The sequence below is a fragment of the Danio rerio genome, chromosome 10 (assembly GCF_049306965.1).
Source record: "Danio rerio strain Tuebingen ecotype United States chromosome 10, GRCz12tu, whole genome shotgun sequence".
Lineage (NCBI taxonomy): Eukaryota > Metazoa > Chordata > Actinopteri > Cypriniformes > Danionidae > Danio > Danio rerio.
The window spans coordinates 43,476,273-43,503,437 of NC_133185.1; the positions used below are offsets into that span (position 1 = coordinate 43,476,273).

The following is a 27,165-nucleotide window of genomic DNA, read 5'->3' on the forward strand; positions in this document are numbered from 1 at the left end:
TGAAAATTACTGTTGCACTGGTCTGAAAATAACAACAAATCACGCCATACAGAACTTGCACCTTATTGCGCCTCTCTTGTCTATAAAAAACAAAACACTCCATACGTTAACACTTAATTTTCTGAGTACAAACAGTTCCTTTAATTATCACTTCTTGTTTAGTTGCTGAATGCATTCTCAATTGTAAGTCGCTTTGAACAAAGTGCCTGCTAAATTATTAAATGTAAATGATGCAAAAACCAAACCAAGGGTGCATTTCAAAAAAACATCCTTAACCAACTAAGGTTGCAAGTTCTGTTGTTACAATCCTAGTTTTTTGTAGATTTTTTGATGATTTGGTGTTTTCTGAATCTATTGTTCCAACAAATATTCGCAAACTCTCACAAATTTCAAGAGCCAAGACAATCTCACGCCAATTGTAACTTTTTGATTTACTGGCTAATTCGTATGAATTCGAACAATCTCATTTGTACAATTTAGAACAATTCGCTCATCCCCCCAATGATGGTTGGGTTTAGAAGTGTCTCCTTTTAAAAATCATGCATTTTTATAAGACTGAACACATACGAATTCGTACAATTTAGCCAATAAACTAACAAAACGTAAAAGAGTTAGGTTTCTTCATAAGATTAGGCTGCTAGAGCAGTTACTTAGAAGCATAGGAAGTGTGTGTTCTATTTCCAGTTATCCCCTTATGCCCTATTCTCTTCTTTACATTACACAATCCACTTTGAATAATTCAAAGCCTTAAATACTACAGTTCAGTTTTAGCGATCAGACTCAGATTGACAACTGCATTCCCTTCATAGTGCACTTCGAAATATTTTTGAAGGCAGCATTGGCTCATGACGTGGCTCTACATTACATCTTGAATATCAGTATCTACTCCAGAATTACGGACTAGTTGTTGCATCCAGCACAAAAACGAGTAACCTTAGTGAATTATTTAGTTTATTGACCTCCAAAAAGGTCGTTTCCCGCTGGCGTAGAGAGCGCCAGCTGGTTCGCAGGTGACACGTTCAAGGACGCACGTTCCCTTCGGTTCGTAATGCATTTGTCAGTCACCGGGAATGAGGGTGGCAAATCGTTCACTTGATTAGCACCACCAATAAGGCCTGCCAAAGATAATAAAGCACACAGTGGCTTAAGGAGATGTGTCAAATCCCCCCACTGTTTCTCTCTCTCACTCTCTTTACACACACATATATATATACTCGTTGGCTCTATTCTTGTTTTATTGTTCAGAGATGAAGGTTAAAATGTCTGCTGAACAAACAGAACGGGCCAGACCGCGGGCGCAGACTGTGCAGGATGCAGGCAGTTTTTCGGGCCTGACTCCATTTGGGAGTGTCAGAAGAGTGACCGCAGGGCGTCACAGGCACTCGCTGCCTCTCAGAGGGGTGAAAGTGAGGCTAATTCCTGACCAAGCTGTCACACATAATCATCGAGGAAAGCTATGAGCCTTATTAGCACCAGTGTTTTGGCAGAGCGAGGTGCTGCGATGAGAGAATGACTGGATGAATAATAGATGCGTAAGGAAGAGAGAGAGAGAGAGAGATGGGGGTTTTGTGATCTGGATGTGTGCTGTGCATGAATGAGGTGTCATGGGAATAGTTTAGCCAAAAGGGAACGTTCTGTCATCGTTTACTCAACCTCAAACCTGTGTGACTTTGCTGCTTCACGAGGGATACACAAAATGCTGGTTGTCAAACTCCAAAATGATGAAAACGCACAGTAAACACTGTAAAAAATGCTGGGCCCCACACAATTCCTTCATGTTCATGTCCCAACACAAATTAATTTAACTTAATTGTTTTTACAAATTTAATTGGATTAAACATAAATAAATTATTAAATTGTCCCATCGCAAAAAACCTCAACGATTGTGTTGATTCATTCAGCTCATTATAAATAAGAAGTTTGAATATTCAGCAAAAATCCATATTTTTGAGTGAAGGTCAAGTCAAATCCCACAGGATGTACATTGTATTACAAAAAATAAATAGAAACAATTAACCCAACCCACTGGATTTGCTAAATGCATTTGTGGATGTTTGATCTTTTAATCAATTGCCTTGGAGTAAATAAGCAAATAAATAAGCAAATAAATAAATAAATAAATAAATAAATAAATAAATAAATAAATAAATAAATAAAAGTAAGTAAATACAAATAAAAAATAAACAAATACGAAAGTAAATCGGTAAATAGATACATAAATTAGTAAGTAAATATGTAAATATGAAACTAAACAAAGTAGTTAAATAAATAAGTGAATTCAAATGTAAATGAGTAAGTAAATGGGTAAATAAAGTAAGCAAATAAAGTAAATAAATAAATAAATGAATGACAAAGTAGTAGAGTAGGTAAATAAGCAAATAATTAAGTAAAGTAAATAAAATAGGTAAATAAATAAGTAAATAAATAAATTAACAAATAAGAAAGTAAAAGAGAAAGTAAATAAAGTAAATAAATAAATAAATGACAAAGTAGATGAGTAAGTAAATAAGAAAATAAATAAGTAAATAAGAATCTAAATGAGTAAGTAAATAGGTAAATAAATAAAGCAAATGAGTAAATAAATAAATAAATAAGACAATAAATAAGTAAACGAGTAAGTGAATAAGTAAATAAATTAATAAATTAGAAAAAGTAAATGAGTAAGTAAAGTAAATAAATTAATAAATTAATTAAATAAGTAAATAAATAATAAGTTAAGTAAGTAAAGAAACAAGAACGTAAATGAGTAAATAAGAAGGTAAATAAGTAAATAAATAAAGTAAATAAGAAAGTAAATGCGTGAGTGAATAAGTAAATGAATAAACAAAGAAAGTAAATGAGTAAGTGAATAATTAAATAAGAAAGTAAATAAGTAAATAAATAAGTAAACAAATAATTAGGTAAATAAATAAACAAAAATCTTACTGCATTATATTAAACACAGTGATAATGGATGATCATTGCAGGGCAGCCTGAAAAATCATGTCTGTCCTGATCATGCTGGGTTTCAGCTTCAGGCAGAGGTCATTTGAAGGTCATATTTATCATGCAGTGAGAAGATAGACATCACACGCACACACACAAACACACACACACACAAACACACACACACACACACACTGCCATTAACCCTGAGCTTTCCTCAGAGACAGAGCTGGAAACAAAACAGCAGAAAATGACCAGCAGTGGGAAACACCCATACACACTAACATTTAAACACGCACTCATACACTCTGGCCAATTTAATTTATTTTATTCTCTTATAGCGCATGTGTTTGGACTGTGGGGGAAACCGGAGCACCTGGAGGAAACCAAAACCAACATGGGGAGAACATGCAAACTTCATTTAGAAATGCCGGGACTTGAACCAGCAAACTTTTTGCTGTTAGGTGACAGTGCTAACCACTGAGCCACTGTGACGCCTCAGACACTTATTATTTCTGTATTTTGAGACTGACTTAATTTCCTCATTTTCTGAGTCAAAAAAAAAGAGCAGGCTGAGCTGAACACCTCTGATTGCTGTAATTTCTACACAGCATTATGGGTAATGTAGTCTTTTCTGGATTGATTCTGCTATTAAACACAAATGTGCTTCCTCCAGGTGCTCCGGTTTCCCCCACGTCCAAAGACATGCACTATAGGTGAATTGGATGATCTAAATTGGCCGTAGTGTATGAGTGTGTGTGAATCAAGGTTGTTATAGTTAACGAAAATTAAATGTAAAATAATTGTCGTTAACTGAAATAAAAATAAAAATTAGTTTTTTTTTTTTTTTTAAACTAGAACTAACTGAAACTAACTTAAATTATAGCAAAAAACTCCTTCGTTTTCATATTTGTGAATGTATTTAATACATAATCTTACTGTAAGCCGTTTAGAAGTTAATATAATTCATACTGCAGGTGTTTGACCCTTTCGCACCTCAGAGTCTGTAGTCCTGCAGCCATTGGCCAGATCGAGCCGGTTCTCCTCCAGTCATCCTCGCTGTTGCTCCCGCGACAAAAATAATGAGTGGACATGAGAGCAGCACGGTGACAGCAATAAATACAGACACTTTAAACTATTACTTTAACACATTTGTGCTCAATAATGGGTTTTATTTCTGTATCGTGATCGCGAATTAATCTTTTTAACCGGATCTTCTGAGTGAACCAGTTAAACTAGTTCACCAAATCGAACTGAATCATTTGAAACGATTTGCGTCTCCAGTAAGCACTTATCCACAAAGTACTTACTTTTTAACAAGCCTAATACCCCCCTCCACCACCACCACAACTCCAAATAATCCAATATATACTCTTATTCAGTTATTGGAACAGTAACGTTACACTGAGATCAAATTTGAGAAGCGGTTAACCGAATGATTCAAAGAACCAAACACAAACAGTACATGACAGCCTGCTGTGTCTGAACTAAACTTAAACAAGTGCAGCGCAGTTAAACCGAGGGCTTAAATGAGAGAATCTGGAGAAAAACAAGTTTATTTCATAACAAAAAATCGTAATGGAATTTAAATAAGTGAATCATGCTTCAGTTGGGTTGCAAAACTTTACTGTAGGACATTTTTCAGATCATGATGATGTTTTAACTGACTGAAATTACTATTGCTGACTACATACTGTTGAGTCACAACATCCGCGTTAAATATCTGAACTTCCCATCACTACTGTGTATCTAACCTCAGAAGCAGCCGTGCACACATATTGTACTTAAGGCTGCTATCTTGTGGGCTGTTGTATTTGAGGATGGATAGATGATAGTGTTCATGTGTCTTCTGAATAAATGTTTCAAAAAATGTATGACTGAGTTTTTATCATACAATATTTATTCTGTTGATTTTGAATCACCCAACAAATATCCTTATTTAGAAATAAAACTAATACTGAAACTAATAAAAACTAAACTAAAACTAAATAATTTCAAAATATAGAAACTAATAAAAACTAGTAAATCTGCCTCTAAAAGTAATTAAAACTAACTGAATTTAAAAACAACAAGTCGAAACGAAATCAAAACTAAAACTCATGAAAAATCCAAAACTATTATAACCTTGGAGTGAATGAGTGTGTATGGGTGTTTCACAGTACTGGGTTGTGGCTGGAAGGGCATCCAATGCATAAAACATATGCCTGAATAGTTTGTGGTTCATTTCACTGTGGCGACCTCAGAAAAATCAGAGACTAAGCCAAAGTAAAATGAATGAATGAATGACTATCAATGTTCAAAGATGGTGTTCTAATAGATAAAACAATGTTGCTTATAAACGTCTCACCAAAAATGCAATCAATATTTTCTTGCAGTCCAGTCTGCAAAATCCAGCAGTGTTGTGTTATTGTATTGTCTAGTTTTCAGACACATCTGTCCTCATAAAGTGGCACACAGAACCCTGATGGATCTGTTGAAGGGAAAATGATCCAGTCTGAGCGTTAAAGGTCACTCAGCTGGAGAATGAGCTCTCGCGGTGAGCTGAACTCTCTGACTGCAGCTTGAATCATGAGCGCATGACACACGGATGCTTCCTTTGATTTACGGTGAAGAGGCCAGCAGAAAACCTCGTTTCAACAATTTACATCTCGCAGACACTTTGGTCTTGATGTCGGATTGTCTTTAGAGGCTATATACATGTCTTCGGTTATAATATGAGTGATTCATGAGTGCTTATTCCAGAGAAAAAAAAAACAACGGAAAATTAAAAAGCTGCTATTTTCTGTTAAAATTCTTGATTGTGATTGGCTGAAAGTTGTGCAAAAAATAGTTTTATGCACAGGTCTAGTCAGATTTGGTCATCATTCGAAATAACTGTGCTTGCCTTAAATAGCAGTAGTGCCATTGGTCAAATAAGGTGTGGGATGTATATGACCAAATTTTCACAGAACATTTTATTTCATGGTAACAGTATATTTGACTACATATTAAACATGTCATGTTTTTTTCCTGGGAATAATATTTCTAAAGGAGCTGGTGACTTGGAATTGAACCAGATTTTGTTTTTGTTTTTTTGGTGATGGCAGCTTAAAGACGCCTCTCATATGGAGAATGAAGTCACATGCATTGTTTAGGTGTGAGTTTTTCACAGACGTCAACAGAGTGTAAAAATCTTGATGGTTCTGTGGGTGTGGTCTATCAAAGCTGAACTTTATTTTGTATTTTCTATTGGATTTAAGTTGGGTGATTGGCTGGGCCATTCTACAGTTTGATTTTCTCTCTCTGAAAGCATCTAAGAATTCCTTGGCTGTGTTTTGGATCATTAGCCGCGTTTTCCATATCGCACCTAAAGCGAGGGAGCCAGAGCAGGCCAAGGCCAATCACATTTTCACTGTCATTTCTGGGGCCTGACCGGGCCAAAGTGGGGCTTTCTCGGGGCCAGCGGCCAGCTTTTTCAGCCCGCCAAATACCTTGGGCCAAAGAGGGCCAGCTGGGGCTTCGGGGTGGAGAGAAAGGAGAAGCAGACTTTGCCCGAATCTGTTAAAGATGGCATGCCGTCACTACACTAGTTTTCCGATCGCAAACAAGTACATGTGGCAAACAAATAAATGAATAAGGGAAAGACAACATCTAGCATTATAGGGGTTTTTTGGGGATTATGATCACCATTATGTTTCTCTTTTAAATGTAAGGCTGTTGCATAAAATAATACAGTTTTATTTTATAAGTGACCATCTTTAAAGAATAATTGTAATTGCTGCGTCCAATAACGCATAATAATCTTTACACCATATTAAAAACACAGCCGCCAGTAAAGGTTGTCGAGAGTTTTTGTCAAGTTTTGAAGGTGTGTTTGTGTGCGTTTAGATGCCTGTATGTGTGTATGAGACCGGGAAAAAGAGTGCTCCCTTCACAACTTTGTTGATGCCGCGAGCTGCTTTTTTTCTTTATTTTGGAGTTAATACAAAATATGAATCCAACACAAAGACATAAAACTTTACAAGTCACGTGTCCACTTTTGCAGACTTAAAACAATAGTGTCACGTCTTGATAAAATAGCCTAAGCTATATTGAAATAATTTAAAGAATTACAAATATTGGATATAATAAAATCACATTAAATAAACCAATAAAACAAATAAAAGCTAGCTATAACAATGTCGGTATATCTACAATGCATAAATTAAATAATTTTAAAGCTATATATAACTTTCATTTTACAAAAGGCTATCTGGAAAAAAGCTTTTAGATATTTTTTAAAAACAATTTATGAAGCTGTTGGGTGTGATGATATTAATCAAATCGTGCAAACAGAGCACTTTTTGGGGTGAATGAAAGCAGAAACTAGGCTAACTTTTTTCTGTCATCCAGTCCTGTGCAGCGCCGCTTTACAAACGCATTGGGGAAAACTGCAAATACAAAATGTGCTCTCTGTCCTCAAACAAGTTTAAAATGAAATTGTAAATACATGTAGAGCTTTAGTAGTGAAAAGCTGCTGAGCGCAACGAAATAAAGGCTATATTTTAGTACTTGCTCTTATGTGCTGAAACACTTCACACTTTCCTTAAAATCACTGAATAATATGCAACATCCTTAAATAAAGGGGAATTGCCTATTAAGTGTCATATAGCCTAGGGAAAAATTTATATGATTATCGACCCTGACAGCATCGCAGGGAAAAACATGCAACAAACCCCGTGGATCATGGAAACAAACATATACACTGTAAAAAGTGCTACACTCACAAAGTTGGTTCTATCTACTTTAAATAATTGCAATCTAGTTAATTTTATTTGTTTTATACCAAAAAAATAAAATTTGCTTCCTCTTTACTTAAAATATATCAGTTTTTTATATAACTGTATATTTTGAATAAAACTAATGCAGTTTATTTGATTAGATTTTTGTACGTGGTTATTGTGTAGAATAAATGTTATAAAAGTGAGTTGACACAGACAATTTATTAGAGCAGCTGTCGATGTGGGCAGGTGTTCATAAAACGTGATTTTAATAGTTTGGCGTGACTCCTTTTTCATTGCCCGGGATTTAGCAGGCAGACGCAGCTTCTGCAATGGTCGACATCAACTGCTCCCAGCAGCGGATCTGATTAACACGGTAAGTTGCTAATTTAGCCGAATGATAATTGTAAAGTCATGCAAAACTGCTGTCTTCGCTAGGCAGGTGAGGTTTTAGCTTTGTAAATTGTACTGTAGCCTCAGGTATGTTAACAGTTAGACTGCTCTCACATGGAAAGCTAAGTTGGCTAACGCTAACCAACGCTAGTTTATGCTAACGATTAAAAGTGATATTATTGAGAAAAAATAGTGAAAGTAGTTTTAAAACACTTAGTAGGTATAACTAACGTTGCAGAACCGAGTAACAAGGTCACTGGTGGGCGGTCGGGGTGTGGGGGTTCAGTTTGTTAGCGCTAACTTAGCTAAAGTTAGCTCACCTAAGTTATAGCAGCACATTAAGGATGGATATTAAATGCAGAAACGTATGCAACAGTTAAGTAGTGTGTGTTTAACGTAAGAGAAAGTATAACTTAAAGTTTGTGTTTTAGAGATTTAGTCCATAAGTTTTTTAATGCTGCATAGTGAATAAATTACAGATTTACAATTTATTTTAACTTAAATTACATTTACTACTGATGTTTACAGAACCATTTAAATTGTATGCACCTCATTCTAAAATGCATGTTCTTGGTCTTTAGATACCAAAGTGATTTTGTTACCTGTGGATCTTCAAACTTCACATCCAGGTAAGAAAAACATTAGATACAACTACAGCTATAATTATTTGCAGGCAGGTAAAACATTGGTAAAATTGCAAACAATAGTGGGCTCCATAGAATTAACTTACATTTGATATCTGAAGTTTTTTTATGTGTGCAACAGTAAAAACAGTATAAAAATACCCTAATGCAGTTTCTTATTATCTGTCAGTCTTTCAATAAAGCTGATAAACTGATAACACTGAATCACTGAACTGTCATTTGCCAGTGACATTAATTAAATGTCAATTAAATGTAGCTTTAGCAAAAATTTAATGTAAACCTTAATGTAATGTGTAAAATGGCAATGTATTTATTTATTTAATAAAATTTGTATTATGACGTGCAAAGTTTGGTGCAAAATGAAGATGACAATTAAATTATAGAATTTGTATTCTATAATTTTCATATAGCCATTTTCAAACAGTTTTAATATCTAAATTAAATACACATTCTTATGCTTTATAAGTTGCCAAAATAAACAAAAAATGTAATACCTAAATTTTAACAATTCTTTGATTGACAGGAAACCACAATGACATGCACTGTTACACTGAGTAAAATCACAGTTTTCTTTAAAATTTGATAACTAAAAACACCTGGAATAATGTAATTACACAACCTCTATAACCTTTTTTTATTTTTTAAATAGAAGTTAGGTAATTTTAACTAAGGTAATTTTTAACTGATAAACTAAGGTGTTTCACCCATGCATCATTCTCACTGGACTTTTGTAACTTCACTTGTAGTTATTTTCTATTTAGTATTTAGCTATTTAATGTTGTTTGGTAGCAACCACCTGAACTCCTGTTTCTTTTTGTCTCTACCAATAGAGTTGTGAGGAATCAGAGGTGCATGCGGCTGCCCACGGGAAAAATTTGCCATCAGCCCAACACAGTTTGGATTATCATAGGACTGTCAGAGGTTTGCCAAACCTGTCAAATGCATGATGGCTCCTGTTTGGACTTACCGATGTCCTCGACTTCAAGTATCCATCAAAACTGTATACATTTGAGATATATTAGAGACTCTTTGTGGGACTGGACATTATGCATCCTAAATCTTCATCAAAATATGCAAATCTCCTCACTGAGTTGCCTTGGATGATTTCTCAATAGGATCTGGTATTATTAATGTTTTTATTTATGTATTGTGTACGTGTAGCCACATTAATGGCCTATTTTGTAGTCACTATTAAAAGGAACATCGATTGATATTGAATACATGTTATGGTCTTTAATCCATCTTTCCATTCTTATTTAATTGTTATTGACAGGAAAGTCTGTTTATCTGTTTTTACTAGTGTATATTGTGCTTACAATATAGAAACGAAGATTTATTTTCTGAGGTTACAGCCAGAAGTCAATTAAATTAGTTTTAAATGACATATGCATGATTAATTTTATTTAGATCATTAAGTTCATAATACTTAATTAAAATGAGTACAGTCAACATATAGCAATGTATAAGTAAGTTAAGTTTAACAAAAAAAGTAAGTTTATCTGATTTGAGTAATTTTAGAAATATTAGTTGGCTCAACTTAATTTTATTGCATTTGTTTTAAGCAATGTTTTAGTGTTTAAAATACTTAAAAAAGGCTGGAAGTTGAATCAACCTAAAACGTCCGATGCAACCACTTGCCTCACTTTTTATAAGTTAGATCTAAGTAACATTTTTTACAGTGTACGACCCTTCATGAACAGCTAATTACTGTGCGCAGTGTCTCACAGCTTGGCACTGGCAGGTCTGCCTTGCCTTCGGAAAGCACGTGAATCATGAATAATTAAGAAGCAGGCTCTTCTCATAGGATAAGAAAACTCAGCTATGAATAATAATGAGAAAGCAACGCGTCATCTTTGCACTTGCAGTTTTGCGCTACGTCATTTTGATCCCGCCCTAAAAATCATTTTAAACCCAGAAGCTGAAATTAGTTGACAAAAGCTCCAAATTATCCACATTACAGCTAACAGGTGCTAACATTGTCTTAACTGATGCTCAACACACACAAATCTGTTCAAATCTCAAAAAAGTACTCAAGGGTTTTGTGACCCTTTAAGGCATAACTCTGTCCAATAAAAAGGTTCTGCCTCAGTGACGAGGGTTTGTACCTTCCTTGGTACAACGTTTCACCATGTATAATGCAGTCTCACTAATTAAATGCTCTTCAGTGTCTGACATGCCCCGGCCTTTTCAAGATGCTATTGCTACTTGCACATGAGCTCTCTCACTGGCAGAGCTGTGATAAAAACAAAACACTATTGACTGTTTTATTTTAAAGTGGGAGGAGCTACACAATGCCCCGCCCTTTCTTCATGTTTCAGTTCACATTACGTTACACATCAAACAAAACTGCACATTTCAAAGCCCTTCACACAGGATAATAAATGTTCCAAGGAGCAAAATGGTAGCAAACAGCAGTTTCATCAACCTTCATAGCCAATTGAAAGAAGCGCAAACACACAGAGAAGAGAAGAGTGAATATAATGAGTGTGTTGCTGTAATGGAAGCTCTTGACCTCTTCATTACAGTCGCTCTGCTTGGACATCTCCTCCAGACAACTCTGTTTCTGAGCTCATTTGCAACACGACAGCCTATTGTAATAGCAAAGAAAACTGTATTGATTTTGCCACTAACAGCACGGTGGCTGCCATTGATCACGACTAAACGCTTATTATTCAGAGTTCCCAGAATGCTCTGCTGGCTGACACAAGCCGCAGGTCTCACTTACAGGGAAACAATGGGGTTGTGTGTGTGTGTTCATGTTTTAACAGCGGATGCAACTCTTAGAATTTATAAGGGAAAAAAATTGATAATTTGTCCAAAAATCAAACTGTACTTGGCATTTAGTCGCCTTCAAGTTGTTATAAATTAGGTCTTTCTTCTATTTGCTGCATTGTAAAAATAATATCTGCCAAACAAACACTTTTGTGATTCATAATTTTTGTTGTTTATTCATACAGATGCGTGAAAAGCATTATGGGAACTTACCTCCAACAACTTATGATGTTGAAAAGCCATTGAAAGTACCTAAAAAGGTAGCTGTATAGATAAATTACCGGTTTGTAAATGTTTAGGAAGCGTGCGCATCGAGGTTGCAGAAAAAAAAAACGGGAGAGCTAGCATTTACAGCGAGGGAATGACATCCGATGTGGTACATAGTTTGTTGTTGTCTTAGAGATAAGTTATACTGGGGCTCGAACCAGCCACCTTCTTGCTGTGAGGCAACAGTGCTAACCACTGAGCTATCGCGCTGCCTTTATGTGTTATTTTATAGACTTAATTTTCTAAGGCATGTTATTTTTTATACAAACACATTCTTACTAGCAAAATTTCAGAGTTAAACATCAAACATAGAGTAGAGATCAATGTCCTATAATGCAATTCAATTACAGAAAATAAACTAAAACAGCAGTAAATAACGAAATATTGGAACAATTTAGTCAATTTTTTTGCAGTGGAATAATATATATAAAAAATAATATGTGATAAATTACACTTTTTCTGACGATATGAACATTAATATTTCGAATATTTATATTTTATTGATTTAACTCAAATGTTTGACATAAGAAAATGCAATTGACAAAAGATAATTAATAATATTATTGTATTATATTATATAATACTATAATAAACTAAACAATAAATATTTATTGAACATACATACACATAAACTGCCTTAATTCTTTATGGCATAGATTCAACAAGGTACTGGAAATATTCCTCAGAGATTCTGGTCCAAATTTGACATGATAGCATCACGCAGTTGCTGCAGATTTTCCAGCTGCACATCCATGATGCCAATCTCCCATTCAACCACATCCCAAAGGTCTATTGGATTGAGGACTGTGGAGGCCATTTGAGTACAGTGAACTCATTGTCATGTTCAAGAAACCAGTCCATGATTCGCAGGTTATGACATGGTGTGTTATCCTGCTGGAAGTAGCCATCAGAAGATGGGTACACTGTGTTCATAAAGAGATGGACATGGTCAGCAACAATACTCAGACATGCTCAATTTGTACTAAACGGGCCCAAAGTGAACCAAGAAAATATCCTCTACACCAATACACCACCACCATCAGCCTGAACCGTTGATACAAGGCAAGATGGATCCATGTTTTCATGTTGTTGATGCCAAATTCTGTCCCCACCATCTGAATGTCGCAGCAGTAATCGAGACTCATCAGACCAGGCAACATTTCTCCAATCTTCTGTCGTCCAATTTTGGTGAGCCTGTGTGATTTGTAGCCTCAGTTTCCTGTTCTTAGCTGACAGGAGTGGCATCCGGTGTGGTCTTCTGCTGCTGTAGCCCTTCTGCCTCAAGGTTGGACGTGTTGTGTGTTCAGAGATGCTCTTCTACAGACCTCGGTTGTAACGAGTGCTTATTTAAGTTACTGTGGCCTTTCTAGCAGCTCAAACCAGTCTGGCCATTCTGGCCGATCGCCCAGAGAACTGCCGATCACTGGATATTTTCTTTTTTTCTGACCATTCTCTATAAACCCTAGAGATAGTTGTGTGTGAAAATCACAGTAGATCAGCAAATTCTCAGACCAGCCCATCAGGCACCATCAACCATGCCACGTTCAAAGTCACTTAAATCACCTTTCTTCCCCATTCTGATGCTCGGTTTGAACTGCAGCAGAATCATCTGGGCCATGTCAATATGCCTAAATGCATTAAGTTGCTGCCATGTGCATCTGGCAGATTTGAAAGTTGCATTGGACAGGTGTACCTAATAAAGTGGCCAGTGAGTGTATTTAAATTGACATTATTAATAAATATTTTAATAGTATTTTAAAAATTAATCAAACATAAGTTATCATATAATAAAATTATAAAAATGTCATAAAATACAACCATTTTAATCTTTAATTCAAATCTATTTTACTTAACACAATTGCTGTTAAAATAATTACAATTTAATAAAATTTTAAATATATATGTATACAAAACGTAAAATATTTAATTTTTGTGGGGAGGGGAAATCTCTTCTGAAAAATGTCTCTTGGTTTGTTTTTACATGTCTGCTGGAGTGTGTAATGTAACACTCTCTGCATGTTGACTTTCTAAGAGTTTAACCTGTCAGTCGGTCAGCTGATTCTCTCCACCGCCTCCAAGCTTGCGAGGAACAAAAATCAATGCGGCAAAAAGTAAAATCACTGGGTGGAAGACATGAGACAGCCGCGGGGCCCCGCTCTTACCTGAGCTCCATTTCATGCATCAGCTGTCTTAACACAAACACAAACTCACACACACACTTCTAATGTCTCAACAACACTGCCAATGTTCAGTACAGCTGCGACCTGCTCTGGCCCTCAGGGAATCTCCAGTACACACAAAAACAGCAGTATCCGCAAACACACACACACACACACACACACACACACACACACACACACACACACACACACACACACACACACACACACACACACACACACACACACACACACACACACACACATATGTAAAGCGTTTAGTTAGCAGTGAACTCTCGAGTCAGACTGTCTTAGTGTCAGCTGTATGGGGAACACTGAGGAAGCTGAGCAGACAACTGCAATAAAACTGTCCAAATAATGAAAGCCGGAGCCAGATTAACCTCTCACATTAACTCTGCCAGTGCTGGATACACAAAACATCCTCTTTTCCGCATTTAGAGTTGATGCTTTTATGGCCACACATAGGAGGACATTCTTTTTATTGTGCAAGGCTTTTTACAGAATACTAAAATAAAAACTGCTTGCTATTTTTTTGTTAAAGGGTTAGTTCATTCAGTTAGTTCAATAATTTGCTATCACTCACCCTCATGTAGAGATCATTTATTTTCAAAACAGATACATATACAATTAAATATATCAGTACATAAATAACTAAATACATGCATACACATAAATAAATAAATGGCTCAAATAAAACACACATATGAATAAAATATGTGAAAAACAATAATTATTATTGAGTAATTTCTAACAAAATTGTCCTTTTGGGTCAAACTATAATTTAAAATGATACAAAAAATAATAAAACATAAATAAATAAAAAATTGTTTTAAGAATATGTGAAAATCAATAATTATTATTGAGTAGTTAATAACATAATTGTCATTTTTGGGTGAATTAATCATTTAATCAATGATACCCAAAGAAAATAAACTAATTAATAAATTCATTCATTCATTAAAACTATTCAAATGTTACTAAAATTACCAAATGAATTCATTCATTCATAATCTTTTCAGCTTTTTTTCAGAGTTAAATTAAGAATTATTAGCCCCCCTTTGATTTTATTTATTTTTTTAAATATATCCCAAATGATGTTTAACAGAGCAAGAAAATTTTGTGCGCGTGTTTTTGTGACATATCAGGACACAAATCTGTATAATGACATGGGTATGACACAGGTTTTACAAAAAAAGGTGAAATATGAGGACATTGGTGACGTCCTCGTTTCTCAAAAAGCTTATAAAATCACACAGAATTACTTTTTTAGCATCCAGAGAAAACTCACACCAACACAGAGACAACATGCAAACTCCACACAGAAACGGTGTCACCATTGCAAAATCTTAAACTGAAATTAAAATTTCAAAACACAACATACAACAATAACTACTGGCTATTAATATCCAAATTTTCGCATTTGTTCACATGAACACGGATCATTTTGACTGCAATATCATCAAAAAAGACAGAATTTCAGTGCATCAAGCAGCGTCAAAGACCTGTCTAAATTGCCAAAATAACAAATCCTGCAATCCTTTAAAACTGTGCAGATAAGATCTAAATCTATCAAAAATAAATTCCTGAGTAATAAAGTTTTCCTTCAGCAGAACCACCTCACTTGCGTTTCTGAACTGAGCGACTCTAAAACATTCAAATTCTCTCTAATGATTTATGAAAAATAAAGTCTTGACTCATTTGAACTGGCCTCTGAATTTACCTGAGAATCATATACTGGAAGCAGACAAGGAAAATCAAGCTTAATGAGACAAACAATACATTTACATAAACCATTACACAGACTGTGTGCTCTTGACTCAACAAAATATCTATCATCTATCTATCTATATATCTATCTATCTATCTATCTATCTATCTATCTATCTATCTATCTATCTATCTATCTATCTATCTATCTATCTATCTATCTATCTATCTATCTATCTATCTATCTATCTATCTATCTATCTATCTATCTATCTATCTATCTATCACTAATCCATCAATAAGTCTCACAGATGGCATCTCTGATATCTAACCCTAGTGTTTCCAGCCACAGCTGTGTGTGTGTGTATGTACTGGGGTCACAGTGGGGGATAATAGCCTGCCATGGGTGACTATTTGTTAAACAATTGTAAAATGCAAATGTATGCATTCTCTAGGCACTGTACCAACAAAAGACCCATGCGAGAGGTCATCTGCGCTGCCGAGGAGAGGCCAGTGGGATCTGCTTAAAAGAAAGCCATACGTTGTGACCAGTCAGATTGCAGAAGCATCACCTGTTCTGATTGTAAAGACACGCAAACTGATTTACGAGAACACTGGGAAACCTCAGGGTGATGGGTTGGGAATAAACACAACTTCTGGTTCCACTTAATTTTGATGGGCTTTCTGTTGACTATAAGCAACTGCATGTCAACTAAGTCTCAGAATATTGGTAAATTGTTACAGTACTTAAAATAGCCTGTTTAGGGAGCATCAAAATAAAGTCATAGCGATACAAAATAGGCAGTATAAAAATTAGGTCATCATTTAAGGTCTTAGCACAGTGTAGTTTGAAATAATGTGTTTTTTTGTATTCATATCTGAAAAAATTGTCACGTATAAAACTTAAGTCTGATGCATACATTATTAATTATTCCACTCCGAAAAATGCGAAACATTTCAGAGTCAAGTAGTGATTCATTGTTCCCCTCTCTTCTCCAAAGTAGAAAAAGAAAGAGGAATAGGCTACATGTTGAGTTCATCCAATAGGTTACTAGAAGAAGAGTTCAGCTCATTATCAAGAAGCTGTGCTGGATTATCCCGAAATGCAAAGTTTATTTCAGGAAATCAGTGAAATTTTGGTACATTGCTTGTGATACTTCACACATTCATGTGCGTAAACAAATCCTGAACAGAGACTGGCAGTACCTACAGACATTATTATAGATGGGGGCTGCCCTGACGCATCAAACAACGGACCGAAACAGACCATGAGGCGGTTATAATGTCAAATGTAGGGAAACGGACACACACACTGTCACACACACTCACACACACACACACACACACGCACACACACGCACGCACACACACACAAACGCACACACTCCCTAAGCAGCAGCAGGAGAGAGGTGGGCCAGACACTGATCAACTGTCCGCCACAGTCTGTCTTATATTATGCACTGTGTTCCCTGACACCTCTCAAAGCGCTTTTTCGGATGTGAAAAGCAAACAAAAAAACAAACAAACAAACAAAAAAACAAAACAAAATAAAAATCTCTATGGCGGACGAAAGTCTTAGAGGCAGTGTGTCAATATGGTCGATACAACGTGAGGTTGAATTTTTTTTATTTTTTTTTTAATTTAACAAGCTTTTTGTGTAGAACACAAGAGAAGATATTTTGAAGAAAGTTGGAAAATGGTTTGACTTCCGTAATATTTGTTTTTTTCCTACTGTGGCAGAAAGAATGGCAACTGGTTACAAATTTTTTCAAAATATCTTCTTTTGTGTTCAACCAAAAGAAACCCATAAAGGTTCAGAAGCACTAAAGGGACAGTAAATAATGAGTAAATTTACATTTTTGGGGTAACTATCCCTTATAAGAGCAATCAATTGAATAAACAACTATATCTCACATCAATCCTAAACTTTTTTATTTATTTCGTATTTGTATGATCTTAAATTTAATATGATTTACTTCCATCAATGATGGTTGGTTTAGGGGTGGGGTTTGGTGTCACGGCACAATTTTTAAAAATCTTTCATTTAGGTACGACTTAGTCACTAAACTGACAAAGCGTAAAATAGCTACATTTCCTCATGCAATCAGGCTGGAATAAACAGACCAACAGAGTATAGACTGTTAGCCAGCTACATTAAACAAATGTAAAACATTTTACAAAATGAACAAAGGAGTTAAATTTTAGAATGAATTGAAGTCCTCCTGGAACCTTTGCATTCATGAGCTGGCAAGCCGCACTTACAATGCGTTTGCTTCGTCTATCTACCTCCATATAGACAACTTTTCTGGCGTGGTCAGTTTGCTCGGTAGCTCTCCAGGTACGGTGTTGTACTTGTACAGCAGAGCACTCATGTTCAAGTAATGAAGCACGGTTCCACAAAAGCATGTAAAATCAAGGTAAAACTATGTGGCCACTGTCCACTGTTCTCTTATGTTTAACTTTAAAACAGAACCCTAACATTTTTAAGATTTGCACAAATGTAGACAGCGTCCTCTAGAGGATTTGCCATCTAAAATGTGCAACAAAAGGCACCCGGAGCAACAAACTTCATGCCACAATTTAGGCTGAAGCACATGTTTCCAGTGAGCCTGGGCTGACTAAGATTGTAGGTTGATTCCCAGAAAAAAAAGTTTAAACTAATAAATGAGAATTAATAAATTAACTAAAAAACTAACAAAAAAACACATTGCATTGCAAGTGAAGATCATAGTCCATGAACATATTTTGTAAATTTCCAATTGTAAATAGATCAAAACTCTATTTTTGATTATAAGATGTATTAACAAGCACCACATTTAGCCAGCTTTAAAGGCAACTTTCTCTCTTTTTATTTTTTTGAAAACTCAGATTTTAGTTTTTCAAGTTGTATGTTGGCGAAATATTGTCTTATCCTAACAAAGTATATACCAATGCAAACTTTCCGGTGATGTATACATCTTAATTATAACTAAATAATATAAAAACGGGCATTTACGTACCCCATGGGCACAAATATGACTGTTAATTATTGCAAAACAATGTAAGCAATGCCTATCTAGACAATAAAAAATGAAGGAATGGCGATCAATGACAAACAAGACACTTTGCCAAACAACTGCAGTTGGAATCCACATCTACTCTCTTTTTACAGCTAATTTAGATGGTCTGATGAGAGTTTTTCAAAGACAATCTCTTCGGATCACGAGCATGTCTGTGTTCTGCGGTGGATGTGACACCGTGTCCGACTGTCGTGCGGAAAAAAAAAAAATACAAGGTGGCCTGGTTTCCTTTCTCTGAAATTTGGCAGGACATGATTGCGCGCGGCTCAGGGTCACCCCGATCCCTGACAACTTTCTCTCCTTCTTCTTCGTGGTTGTCCTCTAGCCCTCCTTCCTCTTCCTCAGCTCTGTTTGTTTTTTGTTCTCTTATCTCTCTCTCCGGCTCTGCTGTCCCCTGAAGCTGTCTAAGCCATCGTTTCGTCCTTGTGCTGCCAAAAAGAAAGCTGAAGGATTGGCTGGCACTATAGCTGAGTTTGCAAAACTCCTACGCTGGAAAGTAGGACACCGACCAATAAGTGTCTGATAATGTCTGATAGCCAAATGAAGCTTCACCAAACACACACGATATCTACACTGCGTTTGTGAGTATAGAGAATTATGTCCAAAGATTCATTTTAAACCGGCCACAATAGAGAGAATAGTAAATCAGTCGTGCTAATGTAAAGGTGCATTTAACCAACAATCATGTGTGTGTGCGTGTGTGTGTGTACGCGCGCAAATGTGTTATGTATGCCTGTAAATGCAAATGGATTTCAATTGCAAATGTTTGAAAATTACAACATTGTGTTTTTTTGGGTCTCAGTACGTTCTTTGAACATTAGCAAGGCAAGCTCATTTATATAGCACATTTCATACACAATGGTAAAGTGCTTTACATAAACAAGAATGAAGGCTTTTAATAACAATGAAACAGAAAATAAAGATAATAGTGCGATCTGTCAGACGCAGCACAGTGCTCATACAGTAAAGGCACAGCTCTTGATTTGAATGTGCTAAATATTGGAGCAGTCAATGCAGCACGTTAACACCGATAACGGTCCATCACTATTTTATATTCACATCGGTTCATTTTTGAACAATGACAGCCTGTGACACGCTTTCTATATTGTTTACCATGCTACTCTGAATATTTAGTCTGAAATAGCATGTAAGTATGGCTTAGTAATAAGTGTAATTCCTGCAGCCCCCCAGCTAACCGTTAAACATACAGTAGTTGCTTTAGGACAAAGCACATGAGAGAGTGAGACCAGCGATCATTACAACAAGTTTTTCTTGCTACACAACTGAAAACGTGCTAGATATAATATAGTTTTTCATTCAGAATTGTATTATAAAGAAGGAAAGGGGGGGTGGGGGTGGATGGGGATTTCATTGTTTAATGTTCGATCTAATTAAAGGGCACCTATGGTGATAAATCTACTTTATAAGCAGTTTAGACATACATGTATGTAAATATAATGTATATACTGTCATATTGGGGTGAAATAAACACACCCAGTCCTTTTTTTCAAATTTAACAATATAAAAACGGTGGACCAATTGGAGCGGTTTTCAGATCGACCGCAACTTTACGTAGGAGTGCGGTCACCCCGCCCACCAATATTGATTGACAGCTGCGTGCATTAACGTGTCTCCGTAGTAATGCATAAAATCATATCGACAAGACAGGACGAGCGCAAAGCAACCGGGAATAAAAGGTCTGTTCAGGTTGCTAGGATCATCAGTCATCATCAGACGTGATCAAGAGTGAGTTTTACAAGTTTAACATGTTTTAAAACGTGTGCACGTGTGTAATGAAGTACAGCCATTCACTTCTGATTCACTTCATCAGCACAACTGTGTCTCTCTCTCTCTGTCTCTATGTGTGTGTGTTTGCGCTATGTATGTTAGTGAGTGTGTCTGCGTGTCTACACTATGTATGTGTGTGTGTGTGTGTCTGCGCTACTTGTCTGTGCTATGTGTGTGTGTGTGTGTCTGTCTGTCTGCATGTCTACGCTATGTATGTGTGTGTGTGTGTCTGCGCTACTTGTCTGTGCTATGTGTGTGTCTGTGTCTGTCTGTCTGCGCTATGTATATGCGTGTGTGTCTTGCTATGTGTCTGTGCTATGTGTGTGTGTGTCTGTGTGTCTTCGCTGTGTGTGTGTGAACTCATTGTTGCAACTCCACAAAAAATGCATCAAATATTGATTGGTAAAGTTCTTACTGTAGTATTTCTCACAAACTTTAGGTGAGATCTGCTTCCTGAGGCAGCCGAGGGCGGCGATTGAGGCATGTTGCTGACAGGCATGTGGGAACGGTGGGCGGGGAGGACTAGCCTTAAAGGCCCAGTGCAAAAAAACAGCAACAACCTTTTTCCAACTATAATACACTATAATATAATATAATAATACATATAATATAATACATATAAGACACTTCAAACAGCTATAATAAATACTCTGATGGGTGTTTTGAGCTGAAACTTTACAGACACATTCTAGGGACACAAAAGACGTATAATAAATATGAAAAAAGGGGTAACCTATGTGCCCTTTAAATTTGAAAGAAAAAAAAACTAATAATCTAAATTAATTCCTTCATGTTGCCCCAACACAAATCGATTGTGTGGAAGCCAGCATTTTTTTTTAGCGTTTTACCAGTGCAAACAACGATTTTCACATTCACTCTATAGGCATGTACTAGCACTTGTCAACCAAAACAACAATGGTTTTCCCCAGATCCATATGTGCTCTTTACAAAGTGACATAAGAAGACACGAAAAAAAATCTATAAAGAGAATAGTTGCATTGCCGTCCATCCATTGCCATCATGTTCAGATCAGAAAGTATGTGCACATGCTTCATCACACATCATACAAATAACAGCCTTGAGAAACAACACGTATCCGCTCACCCCACACAGAAAGGTGACAGAGAGAGAAAGAGAGAGAGAGAAAGAAACTTGCCCGTCCTCAGGAGGGCTGTAAAAATTGATGTGCCCTTTTGGCTTTGCTGGCGCTGACCTCCACATCAGACACAGAGTGATGGCTGCAGTTTTACAGCACGTCCATGGCCTGATCGGCTGATTTTCAACAGTTATCAAGGATCCCACAGAGGGCATTTAACTTGGACGTTGCCCAGGAACTCATAGAGGAGCTTGTTATGTCTGAAGGGTATGTCATGATTTTTAACTAGAGCTAGATGTCCGACGGCGTAAAGCACAATTAACTCTTGAAGGTAACAAAAAAAGGGCCATTTTGGGAAATCAACACCTTCTAAAACAATTTCGTCCTCCAATGAGAGGCTTTATCTATCGAATGCCTGGGAATAATTACGTTTCTTTGTTTTTTTTTTTCACCTCAGCCATTTCGCTGATAATAACAGCGGTCTCTGGTGAATTCTTATTAGGGTGTGTTGACCTTGAGAAAGCACACACACACACCGCTGACATCTTAACTAAGACCGGAACACGCTTCTACAATCCTTCTCGCTTCGTCTGCTCGAAATCAACTGAAGTGGAAAAACCAGTGGAGGTTCAGGAAGTTTGGGTAAAAACTAGACTTTTATGAGGTGTTTGAAAGGACAGGACGTCTCCTGATATACTCTGCACAACTCATGTCCTCTAGTGATCCTCTAGTGATGGGGATTTAAGGAAGAAACACGTTAATTAATTTTCCTTCAGTTTAATCTGTTATTTGTCAGGGGTCGCCACAATGGAATGAACCGCCAACTATTCTAGCATATATTTCATGAGGCGGATTCTCTTACAGCAACCCAGTATTGGGAAACACCCATACATTCTCGTATTTACACACGCATTCAAGTATGTTAACCCAATTCACTTCCACTGCATGTCTTTGGACTGTGGAACTGTAGCACTCAAAGGAAACCTACGCCAACATGAGGAGAACATGCAAACTCCACACAGAAACGCCAACTGGCCGAGCAGGGACTCAAACCAGTGATCTCCTTGCTGTGCGGCGACAGCTCTAACCACTGAGCCACTGTGCTGCACAAGAAACATCTTGCTCAAGAAAAAAAAACAGACATTTGGACACTAGAAGTTAACGTTTTTTTTTTTTGGCCATAGATGTGATCCAAAACTTGTGAAGAAATGATGCCAACCATAGAGGACTTCTGGAAGTCTCCATAATCCTGGACCAGGTCGTATCCTGAGCAGATGCTGTGGTGGACATGAAGGATTGGAGAGCATGAGACTGATTCCCATAGGACCTCAGTGATAGAGTAGTCTTCGCATTGATCTCGTGGGCCAGCCTGAACACCTGCCGGAGCCCTGTTAACGCCTGCAGCTTTTCCACAATGGACGTCCAGCATTCTCCAGCCTCCTGCACCTAGACTGCAGCTCTACACAAGAAGTTTTGCCAGAGGAAAAAGGGTCATACCCAACTGAGTCTGGTTTCTCTCCTTCACTTTCATCAATTGGTGAAGTTTTGTTCCTCGCCACTGTCGCCTCTGGGTTGCTTGGTTTGGCACTTGTGGAGCTGCACATTAACGGATTTAGTATTTGGACTTTCAGCAGTAAATATAAAACCACACTGAACTTAACTAAACTGATCTTCAACTGATAATGGACTGGCTCAGTTTTAATCTACTAGAACTTCTATGTGAAGCTGCTTTGACACAATCTACATTGTAAAAGCGCTATAGAAATAAAGATGAACTGAAATAAATTTTTAAGAGTCTGTTCACACTTGGCAGTTTTGATTTGATTAAATGGATAATGCTATGTTAGTGTGGCTTATCATTTTAAAAGAAAGTTTTGAAAGTGAAAATTTATTGATGTTTGTAATAGTTAAGGGTGCTCTATTGTCTAGATTGGCGTTTTTCCAGTGTTTTTCTCTCATTTTATAGACTTTTTCAATATAAAAATGTATGCTTTCAATCTTCTAAAATGTCAAAAAAGTCACTTTGTATTAATTCCTCACATGTAAATAGCGCTTTTCTAGACACTCAAAGCACTTTACACATTGGGAGGAATCTCCTCATCCACCACCAGTGTGCAACATCCACCTAGATGATGCCATGGCAGCCATATTGCACCAGACCGCACACCACACAGCAGCTGTTTGAAGGAGAGGAGAGAGAGTGATGAAGCCAATTATGATGTGGGGATGGTTAGGAGGCAATGATGGACAGTAGCCAAATTTGGCCAGGATGCCGGGGTTAAACCCTTACTCTTTTTCAAAGGACATCCTGGGATTTTTAACAACCACAGAGAGTCCAGACCTCGTTTTAATGTCTCATCCGTTAAACGAAAGACGAGTCCTGATCAATATACTGGGGTATTAGGACCCACACAGAACACAGGTCGAGCGCCCCCTACAGGTCCCTAACACCACTTCTGGCAGCAACCTACTGTAGCTTTCCCATGTGGTCTTCAATCCAGGTACTAAACGGGCGCAGCCCTGCTTAGATTCAGTAGGCGACCATTTGAGAGCAGCAGAGAGCTAGCTGCCAACAAGAATTTAAAATTGAATTCAATCAACATCAAAAATCAACAGAGAGCTAAAAGTCCTATAATCCAAGTAACTAAACGACAAAAAACTGTGAATCAGGAAATACAAATACTGTTAGTTAATGGATATTTTTTATAGAGTAAGATGTCACTGACTGTGTTCAGCAGAAAAAAGAAATTTAAGCATTTGGAACTGTTTGAAGAAAAAAGTCTGTACATTTAAAGTTTAAGATCTAGATCTATATAGTCTTTTTCATGCAATATTCTTAAATGTGCATGAAAATAGTTGAGTGGAAATGTAGCTAATCTAGAATAACAAGTTGACCTACATTGTAAAACCCAAAAAGTTAAGGTAACTCAAACCGTTTGAGGAAACCAATTGCAACAAACCATTTAGGTTCAAAAACAAATCTTAATGAGTATTGTGAACTTAATCCATTTGAGTAAACAAAGCAATTTGAGCACAGTAAAACCTAATAAATGAAGAGAACTCAAACCAACTGACTACTGTAAAGCAAAATAACTTAAGTCAAATTAAACCGTTTGAGGAAACCTACTGCTACACACCATTTGAGTTACTAATCTATACGAGTACTATGAACTTACTCCATTTAAGTTGAAGTAATGAGGTATTTAGTTAACTCACTACCTTCAACACTGAGTTCAAAACTCTTTTTTTAAATGAGTAGAATTAACTTTCAGTCAATTAGTTAGCTACACTCTGTCACCGGCTCAGTCCCAGCATATCCCTTCACCAACCAGCAGAGGTCCTCATCTCCTGAATATTAACCACATGCCTGGCACTGATTACGCTGTACCTGATTAGTATTAGCAGGACGCTGAAATACAAGCTCAGTTCTAGGACTAGGTTCGAAGTCTTGTTTTGCTGCCAAACATTTGAGCGTTTTCTACACCGTCTGATTGCCTCTCTGTTACTGACTGCCTGCCTGCCCGTTTACTGGTCGTTTGCTGCCTGCCCTGACCAACGCCTGTACCATCGTTCCTGACTGTAAGCTGCCTGCCCTGACCAAAGCCCGTCTCACCGTTTCTGACCGTAAGCTGCCTGCCCTGACCAAAGCCCGTATTGCCGTTCTTGAGTTTATGCTATTTCAGTGAACAGCGTCTGGCCTCTGCCTTGCTGTGTCTTAATAAAAGCTCGCAAATGGATCCACGTTCCTCAGAGTCATCATTACATACTCATTTCATTTGATAACGTGGACAGTTTTTAGTCCCTTTCACACATACAGACCTTTCTGGAAAATTACCAGCAAGACCGTATGTGTGAACAGGCTCTTTTTGAAAATACCAGTAAATTCATTCTGGCTATTTTTACGGAAAGAGAAGTTGTAAAATTGCCGGCAATTTGCCGGAATGCCGCGCTGTGCTAACGCAGAAGGAAGATTGCCGGAAAGAGCACTTGCATGTTTAGAACGTGCTGACGTGAGACGTCTGCTTTAGCCAATCAGAACAGTCAGACTCATTCACAACCGTGCGGTTTATGAGAATAAAAGCCTTTGAATATTTTTCCAGACACATTTAGCTGCTAAATGTTAGTCAGATAACGTTTATATGTTCCTTCCTAATGTCAACTTTGTAAATATTTATCGATAAGATGCTTATGATAAGCCGTTGTTTGTTTACCTTCAAGCTCTACTTCCTTCAGTTGCTTGACGTGTCGCGTGTGCCTGTGAAGCAGCCCGTGAGCGCCAGCACACAAACATATTATGTACATGTCGACATGCGAAAGTGTTACTCTATATTTTCATCTAAGTTGTTCACAATACTTCTTCATCCACAGAGTTTGTGATGTGGTCAAATATTTACAAATACAAACCCAGCCATTAATTTCTGGTTAATGATGTCAGAATTTACCACTATTTTGGAATGGATGTGTGAATGAAAAAATCCTGTGACATCCTTGTCTGTGTTAACAGCACTTTTTTTAATCTACTAGTAAAGTCGTTCTGGAAATTTTCCGGATATTCACCGGTATCACTGTGTGAAAGGGGCTTATGAATAGCCTCCCTGCTGAAAAATCCAGCTTAAACCAGCCTAGGCTGGTTGGCTGGTTTTAGCTGGTTGACCAGGCTGGTTTTAGAGGGGTTTTGTTCATTTCCAGGCTGGTTTCCAGCCATTTCCAGTCTGGTCTTAGCTGGTCAGGCTGGAAAATTACCAGCCAAATCCAGCTAAAACCAGCTTGACCAGCCTGGTTTAAGCTGGATATAGCTGGTTTTGGCTGGACTCCCAGCTTGGCTAGGCTGGTCAAGCTGGTTTTAGCTGGTCATTTCCCAGCCTGACCAGCTAAGACCTGGCTGGAAATGGCTGGAAACCAGCCTGGAAATGGCCAAAACCCCTCTAAAACCAGCCTGGTCGACCAGCTAAAACCAGCCAACCAGCTTAGGCTGGTTTAAGCTGGATTTTTCAGCAGGGCTACTAGTCCACCATCTTGAACCATCAACACTGGCTACCAATAATCCACCTGAACAAATAAAACTCAAGCTATGTAAATCAGGCCTACTCTCTATTTCCTCCAGAATAAATATGTACAACCCAAGCATTCCCCGGAGACTCCAAAAGCAGGCATCAAAGACTTGCAAACCTCATTCTCACATTGATCAAGTGTAAGTGTGCTCTCGTTATGACAGACTTCTCGCGAGCATCTCAGTCCCACATAGAGATGAGAAAGAGTCTTTTGTCCCCCTTGAGGAATCAACAACACTGACACGACGAACAAACACAAGCAAAACTAATAACTCGAGAATCAGCGCTGAATTCCCACACTGCTAAGACCCTTTTCCGCCGGCTTTCCAGATACTACAGAAGAATGAGTCCGTGTTGACCAGAAAACAGGTTTAACAGTCAATCCCATTAAAGTATACATGGAGACAATTGCAGGCGGCCGTAGAGAAATCACAAGTACCAGCACCATAATGCACACGCTGGGAATTAGGACTGTGGAGCGAATTGTGGCTTTTTGCTGAGGGTTTGTATATTCGGTTCCCCTCTGACGAATGAGTCTTAATTT

General features: G+C 37.3%; 2 long non-coding RNA genes across 6 annotated transcripts in view; one reads left to right on the forward strand and one right to left on the reverse strand.

Moving 5' to 3' along the window:
• The window catches only part of LOC141376441 (uncharacterized), a 110,323-nt gene that overhangs the window by 32,517 nt on the left and 50,641 nt on the right, over positions 1 to 27,165 (reverse strand). The gene's annotated exons all lie outside the window — the stretch shown is intronic.
• LOC141376438 (uncharacterized) lies at positions 7,967 to 9,919 on the forward strand. Its single transcript, XR_012386502.1, has 3 exons — positions 7,967 to 8,040; positions 8,639 to 8,686; positions 9,532 to 9,919. It is a non-coding gene; the product is annotated as an uncharacterized lncRNA (long non-coding RNA).